Source organism: Leiobunum rupestre, chromosome 7, assembly GCF_980474605.1.
Source record: "Leiobunum rupestre chromosome 7, qqLeiRupe1.1.hap1, whole genome shotgun sequence".
NCBI lineage: Eukaryota > Metazoa > Arthropoda > Arachnida > Opiliones > Sclerosomatidae > Leiobunum > Leiobunum rupestre.
In genome coordinates this window covers 57476841-57484890 of record NC_143390.1, presented here as the reverse complement: position 1 = coordinate 57484890, position 8050 = coordinate 57476841, and the positions used below count along the sequence as shown (strand labels likewise).

At 37.5% G+C, this 8050-nt stretch overlaps 1 long non-coding RNA gene across 4 annotated transcripts; it reads left to right on the top strand.

Annotated features, from left to right (window-relative positions):
• The first annotated feature begins 291 nt into the window (after positions 1–291).
• On the top strand, positions 292–6169 carry LOC149937556 (uncharacterized). 4 transcript variants are annotated; one of them, XR_016472199.1, is made up of 7 exons: positions 292–463; positions 551–617; positions 698–806; positions 910–1033; positions 1731–1795; positions 1862–1933; positions 6060–6169. It is a non-coding gene; the product is annotated as an uncharacterized LOC149937556 (long non-coding RNA). The 4 variants fall into 4 exon arrangements; XR_016472198.1 differs by having other exon boundaries at positions 693–806; XR_016472201.1 differs by lacking the exon at positions 910–1033 and having other exon boundaries at positions 1737–1795.
• Positions 6170–8050: the final 1881 nt, after the last annotated feature.

The window sequence follows — 8050 nt, the reverse complement described above, 5'->3', positions numbered from 1 at the left end:
TACTACCACAAGACCAGCGGCACGTATAATGCTCCTTTGAAAATTATAAATTCATTTTTGGCGGAAGCGTATATTAATAGTTTATAGACTTTACATTGTGAGTCTTATAATATCATATAGCGCGATTTCGTGTTTGATTTAAATTATCGCGTAGAAGAAATTCAAATGTCTATTATCAATAAAATGTAAACAAACCCGGCGACTGGGATTTGAACCGGAGCCCCTCTTGCGTAGTAATCGAGTGACCTACTCCCGACCCACCGATATAGACGGGACTACATCGATATCTAGAAAAAGAGCTTTGCCGAAAGTGCGTTTTCCTCTACACTTTTATAAACTTACTAGTCTTTTGTACCCGGCTTCGCTCGGGGAGAGTCAAAATTACCCATCCGCCCTGGGACGATCCACGGACAGAGGGCCACAGACACACTTTGAGGATTATAGAATATAGATATAGATTAACGTAAACTTATTTTATAATGTGTTTTATAGTTTTAAAATTAAATTAAATATAATTAATCGCTTTAATTTAAAATACCGTCGTGGACAGGATTCGAACCCGGGTCAAATTCTGGGCAGGCGGATCTTTTACAGCTGAGCCAATGACTTCCACTTCAGTAAATTGAAACTAAAATCATATCATAGACAAACCATGGCGGTATAACAGAAGTAAAATTTGCCGTGTTATTTAGTACAGTACGAGAGCCAGGTGACGCTAGCATCTCCTTTCAAAATAAACTTACATAGCCCAAAGGCTGAGTCGGCCCTCCTGTTTTTCCTCTATGGCCAAACTCTTCCGAGGAAAGGTATATTTTGGCATGCCAACTTTTTGGACGTTATACCATATTGAATGGGTATGGACCGCGAGTACACTATTTATATAAAACGAATATTAAAGTAAACCGATAGGTTTACTATTTATTCTTACCGTCGAATCCTGCCTTCTCCAATACCTCCCTTCCACAACGCAATCTGTTCCGGATCGCGTGGCTTTGGTCTATGCTAAAACCACAAGCCCGAAATTCAGAAAATGGTAACTTTTCTTGTTATTTTTATATCTCTTAAACTAGTTGTCCTAGGCGAACTTTAAAACCACCTCTGGATTCCTGACGTCGAAAACCTTTGCCAAATATAAGTTTCGATTTAATATGCTTTTTGTTAAGTGCTTAATCATTAATTTAAAGTAATTCGAAAATTTTAGGCGACACTCATAGAAGTTCCCGTTACTCGGAATCGGTTAGTAGGGGAGAGATAAAATATATTTATTTATTTATTATAATCGTACGATGATTTTTGTATTTATCGGGAAACCGGCTATCCCATATTCCCACTGATTGAGATAGATACTTGGACGATTTGGAAGGAATCATAGGAGCTTACCTTGGCTGGAGGCAGTGACGTAGTCAGGATTTGGGTTCGGGAGGGCTACACAATGAAACAAAATAAACCAAAAATAAGAAAAATGTGTACATACAACCATACGTTTCGGGGGGGGGGGGGCACGTGCCAACTGTGCCCGCCCTGACTACGCCAGTGGGGAAGGCCCGTGAGATAAATTGATCGAAGCCCCAAAATCGATACGGAATATTCACTATGCTTATATTAAATAAATACACCCTTTCATTTAAAACTAATATTTTTCAGAAAAGGCAAAAAAAAACGCTTATATACAGTCCAAAATTCAAATTTCGTAGTGTGATGAATATCGATATTTTTTATGATAAATTCAGTTTCAGAACCTGGAAACCCTGACCAAAAAGATAATTTCCTAATTTTTTTACGGAAACACGTGAAGGTATTAGTCACTCTTCCGAAATATTTCTTTGCGCGACCTTTCACCTATTTATTTTGGTACTCCAAGAAAACCAAGCCACATTGCACGGAAATCAAGACTAAATCACGTTACCTTTTCATTCTGTGTCCACTGTATTAGGTAAATATATTTCAATACATTTTTCATTTACAATGAGCCTATTTTAATAAGATTATTCTAGTTATTAGTGTTTATAAATCAAGGGCGTATTTAAGAAGGGGGGCACTGGCGGCGGAATAGGGGGGTACAGGGGTACATTGTACCCCCCCCCAGATTTCACTAGGGGGGTACAGTGTATGTATTTGTACCCCCCCCCCCCTTTGCTCTTTGAAAAATTTCACTCTATAATTTTTTAAATCCAATAGAATTTAATACAAATTTGGTTAAGGAGGAAACACAAATAAGGCGCAAGCGTAATCGTTGAACGAGCTTCAGTTTATACGCTATTACAAAGTTACAGGGTTGGCAAAAAAAAATGTTTTTTTTCTTGAAAAGTCCACTAGTATGGTTTTTTGTCAGTTAAATCCGGATTTTTTAGTTTTATCCTGATTTTTCAAAATCATTCATTAGCCTTGTTATTAAATAAAATCGTGTTATTTTCCGTCCTCCACTATGATGCCCACCCGCTTTTGGCGTCCAACACCAGCCTTGGAAATAAGTTTTATTTTAATCTGGTCCTTATAACCAGTGACCCCCTAGCTTATGAATTATAATAACAGTAAATTACTGTTATTAGACTTAATTACAGCAAATTTGGGATAGTTCCATAGAGTAAACTGTATGTTTCCACCAATAAAAAGCTCTTTTTTGGCTAAGTATAGAAACGTTTCTTAGTGATTTTTTTAAAACAATGAGTTTTTGAAAAGTCCGGATTTTTTCATGGATTTTTCAACGAGGATTAAACCTGTTTAATCCACGTGGATAAAACCGAACTGGTTACCAACGTGCCAACCCTGCGAAGTTACAAATGTCTATATTTTAAATCGACAATATTAACAAATGAATTTTACTTTTTTGATTAACACTGGACACACGAAGAAAGATACAATAGTTATATCAGTAACAGATAAGAACCTTGGCAAATAAATCCCATACATTTTATTGAAGAGGGCGGAGGTACAAAGGTGTAACAAAACCAACTATAGGGTGAAGTTTAAAAAAACTCGTTGATGACCATGCCAAGAGTTAGTGCGAAACGGGATATTGCAACAGGCTCAATTTATTCTGAATTGCCAAAATGGTTTTACTTGAGACGGACGGTAAAACTGTCTTACAATTATCCAAACGGTGGAAACGCTTGTGCTTTGGCAACACTGCTTCGCAAAGTTTTCTCAGGCTGTGCAGTTACGGCAGCGTTGCCAACCTGTACGATAATTATCGTTTTGTACGTTAATTTCACCTTCCGTACGATGTACGATATCACAACGTACGATATCGGTAATTGTACGATAATTCAGTAGGATGTACAATATAACAACGTACGATATTGACAATTGTACGATAATTCAGTAGGAATGAGTTTTTGTTATGTACGTTGTTGAAAAATTATAGTACGCTCTCAAAAAATAGTACCATTTATAATATTATGCAAAATGATATTTGTACCAAAATTATAGTACGTATGGCAACGCTGCCAGTAGCGACTCTAAGGTTTTTACACAGGTGGGCACCGTGGGCTAATTATTTTGTGGCACTTACAACTTTATTGACCCTTATAAATTTTCTAGGAAGCCAGAAGAGTAAGGTCATTTTATTTTTGCGGCTCTCGTCGCGTTTACTGGACCCCCTACTGACATTGTATCCGGGCCCTAAAAGGGTTAGAGTGTGCAATAACTGGTGGCTTTACCGGGGAGTCGGGGTCCGGCTCTTGTAAACCATAAGGGCGGTGGTGCATTGGAAGATGTTAGCTCTGATCAAATGGTCCTATCTTCACCTCCGACTTCGGTTGGGTTTGGGCTGGATACTGAGCTTCGGCTTAGGCTAACGGAGAGGGTCCATGCAAACTGGCTGCCTCGGCGGATTGGGTAGCCTGCTGTGGGGCAGCGGGCCTCCATATGTGGGCACGGCGGTCCTGTTTCCCGGCCTTTTGGAGTCACACTAGGATCTCCGGTGCCAGCTGTGCCGGGTTACTTGGACTGCTGTGCGCTCGTCATTCCCCTTTAGGAGCTCTCTCCAAAGGGTTTGACTCTTTTCCTACATAGGTAGGGTGTTGGCTGGAGTTGCTACTGCATCCCCTCTTACTCCCACTGCTGTGTGCGAAGTGGGGATTGGTCTTCCCATTGCTGCACCTTCTGCTGGGTTGAGTGGCTTGCGTCAAAGGTGTGACCATCAGTAGTAGGGTACTGCTACCCATGCTGGATTTGTCACCTGTCCGGGCTAGGTGGACGCTGGCGAAGGGCACTATTATGATAGGCCTCCGGTGGTATGGTCTCTGTTACTAGTTACACCGGGCTATAAATTCTGACACACTGACCTTGTATCCGACCTAGAGGGGACACGTGCATTCCTGGGGTATTTCCCTTTCTTTTCTTTCTATTGTCTCAATTTCTGCTCCCTTCCTCCAGAATCTATCTGTTTATGGTCTACTATCTTCTTGAGTAAACGAATTTATTTCCAAAGATTTTTTTCCAGAAAAACGTTTGTTGGCAATAAACACCTAAAATGCATCAAGCGATTATTAATAACGCAACTTCAACAGCGATCCAACAACATATATTTAATTAAACGCTGGTTTAAAATTGTGGTAACAATTATTATAAACAAATTATAACGCCAATAGCTTTTTAAAAGCCTTAGCGTATGAAAAAGGATATTCTTTAAACCACTTGCCAAGTTGTCTGAGGAATTTGTTTTTTTTTTAAATTAAATATACTTTCAATGTTGTTGGATCGCTGTCGAAGTTGCGTTATTTATAATCGCTTGATGCATTTTAGGTGTTTCCTAGTTTCGACAAAAGTTTGTAAACGCGATAACTTCTCAACCGTTGGTTGTAGAGGGATAATTTTTCCACTTTCTAAATATGAACCGACCATTGTGAATTCAAAAACGCGCGAGTCAGTGCCGTAGAACTAATATTTAAAAAGTTGTCAAAATGAGTTTTGACGGTTCCCGCCAAACTGTTAATTTTTGGCGGACGAAACCAATAAATAACGAAAGATATTGGAAAATAAATAATAGTTGCAATTGGTTTCATCGAGCTATCTATTAAATTTTTCTAGCATAATTAAAAAGAGGGCCAAAATTTCACCTGTCGAAGACTTTTTAAACAGTGTACTGTAACAGTATATCAATACCCCCACTAAATTAAAAACGAAATTTTACAAGGTCTTTTTTAATCTTTGGTCGTTATTTGTTAATTTTCTGACCTTTAGTGGTTTCTTTCTTTCTAAAACGGTTTAAGTTTTGTCATAAATAACAAAAACGAAACATAAGTATGACACTAAACGATGTCGGTTAATGGTAGTCTGTCGCGTTGTAATGGCTGCGTTCAGCGAGAAACCGCTCCGTACCGCTCGCTTCGTTAGGAAACCGAACTGGGTCCGTGTACACCGTCATTTTTATTCATTGAACGACTTGTAATTTTACGGTTACGATTAAAATGGCAGGCGTAACAATTAAAGGCAAGCGTTTGTTTGCTGTTTTATTCTCAGAAATAGATTATTATAATAATTATAATGATTTACAAATTATACATCGTAACTCGGATTTTACTAAATATGCGGGTTTAGGTACAATGGCTTGTCCAGAAAGAAATAAAAACGAAAAAGTCAAAGGCTTAATTTCCAATTTGATAATGTGAACTGCACGACACCATTTTCTTCCCGCGTACCGAACCGAGCGAACCTGCTTTTTATTTTGGTTCATTCGGTGCATACCGGGCTCGTGGAACCAGAAGTGGAATTCTTTCAAAGGTATTTTCTTTCAGTGGCGGATACATATGGGGGCCACGGGGGCGCCCCCCTTGACGAGTGTGACTTGTTATTACACCCATAGCTCGAGATATCTTCTTGCGCCCTCCCTTTTTTTCTGTATCCGCCATTGTATTTCTCTTCGCATTCATTTCTTGTCACTGATGTAATTTTGTATTAGTTTTGGTTCAAAAATTAACCCATAAGAATCAAAAAGAGGCTTCAAAGTTCAACCGATCCATCAAAAAGTGTTAACTTTAGTTAATAAAATTGTACATGAATGGTAAGAATTTACATTATAATTTGTTTCTTCTTATTTCCATGTGTATATTCAATAGTGACGTGCAAGATGAAGACGTTTGAATTACCAAGGTCTACAGTTAAAATTTAATGAACTTATCTTTGTCAATTAGTTTCAATAAACTATTTAGTTTTGAATGTATATTTGGTTTTAAATGCACATCTTTAGGCATACAGCACGTTTTTATACTTAATATTAAAAATTAAACCATGTTAAAGATAAATTAGTTGGAGATAAAGTTAGGAATAGACAGAAATACATTAATAGTTGGAAAACCAGTAAGGAGTAGTCGGAAAGGCAGTAAAGAGTAGTCGGAAATACAGTAATTAATAGTGGGGAAAACAGTACTTTATAGTTGGCAAAACAGTAAAGAGTAGTCGGAAAGGCAGTAATTAATAGTTGGGAAAACAATAAAGAGTAGTCGGAAATACAGTAATTAATAGTGGGGAAAATAGTAAAGAGTAGTCGGAAAAGCAGTAATTAATAGTGGGGGAAACAGTAAAGAGTAGTCGGAAAGGCAGTAATTAATAGTGGGGAAAATAGTACGTAATAGTGGGGGAAACAGTAAAGAGTAGTCGGAATGGCAGTAATTAATAGTGGGGAAAATAGTACGTAATAGTTGGCAAAACAGTAAAGAGTAGTCGGAAACCCAGTACAAGAGTATTCGGAAAGGCAGTAAGGAGCAGTCGGAAATACAGTAATTAATAGTGGGGAAAATAAAACTTAATAGTTGGCAAAACAGTAAAGAGTAGTCGGAAAGGCAGTAATTAATTGTGGGGAAAATAGTACGTAATAGTTGGCAAAACAGTAAAGAGTAGTCGGAAAGGCAGTACAAGAGTAGTCGGAAAGGCAATAAGGAGTAGTCAGAAAAAAGTAATCATTGGTTAATGAACAGCCGAAAAAGCTGTAAGAAGTAGTAGTTAAAACAGTGGCTCAACTGTAAAAACAAACGGCAGTACTCTTGTGCAATTAACAGCGCGCTATTACTGTATTTTCAACAGTATCGTACTGGCGTCTGCTGCTGCCAGTATGTTACTGTTTTTTGACAGCATTTTTTCTCTGTGTGCAGTTAATAGCAATACTCGCAGAAAATAAGTATCTACTTCATATTTAACAGTGAACCTGTTTCAGAAAATCATAGCGAATCTGCATTTCTTCGTTCTGAAGTGCTTGGTGAAGGGTCGCACCGTAAGGATGGAAGTTGTCGCGTTAAAGCTTTCTCCTACAGACATTGGCTTTCGGAAAAAAAAAAGGCCGTTACTATTTGATCTGAAGCTTAATCTCAGTAGGCTGAAATAGTGTCTTGCATGTCGATGTTATGACTCTCCGTTCCTTAAAACCTCGTAACGATGTTTCAAGTGTTGTATAAGTAGCAAACATTTCTGAGAACAGTGCTGGGAGTATGTTTTTTAAGGATAGCTTCTTGAAAACATCTGACTAACTCGATCACATTTACGAAAAATATTTATAATATGAAAGCGCTGTTCACGAGAATAAGGCATACTTGTAGCTTTAAATTCCCATTTTATTACTGATCCTTGAGCCAATGATGCGTTAAAAAATATAAAAGCGTAGGAAACAGTTGATCTAAATTCATGTTTTTAAAAGAAGTTTAATTATCTTATGACTAATAAACGGGAACTGTTTGTCAACTGTATCTGCTGCAGGTAAAGGAGAAACTAAACATAAGATAGTTTAAAACATTTAAATCTTTATAATATTGGAACATATGAACTTACAAATAAATGGTGTTTTGAGAAAAGGATAAGTTATGCCAATTTTGATTAAAGATGATTTAGGTAATATTATTAACTCAAAAATTAATAAAAATTATGCTATTTTCCATCGAAGCAACTCTTGAACTTTGTCATCCCTTTAGACGGAATATCATTATATGAGTTTACCCAAATTTTGAGCGATTTGAACCAACATAGCTAAAAAGTTAGCAATTCGTATTAAAAGTCGCTTTATGACTTAGGCCTATGGTGGTGCCTTGGGTATTAGCCTAGCTTATTATTATTATTATTT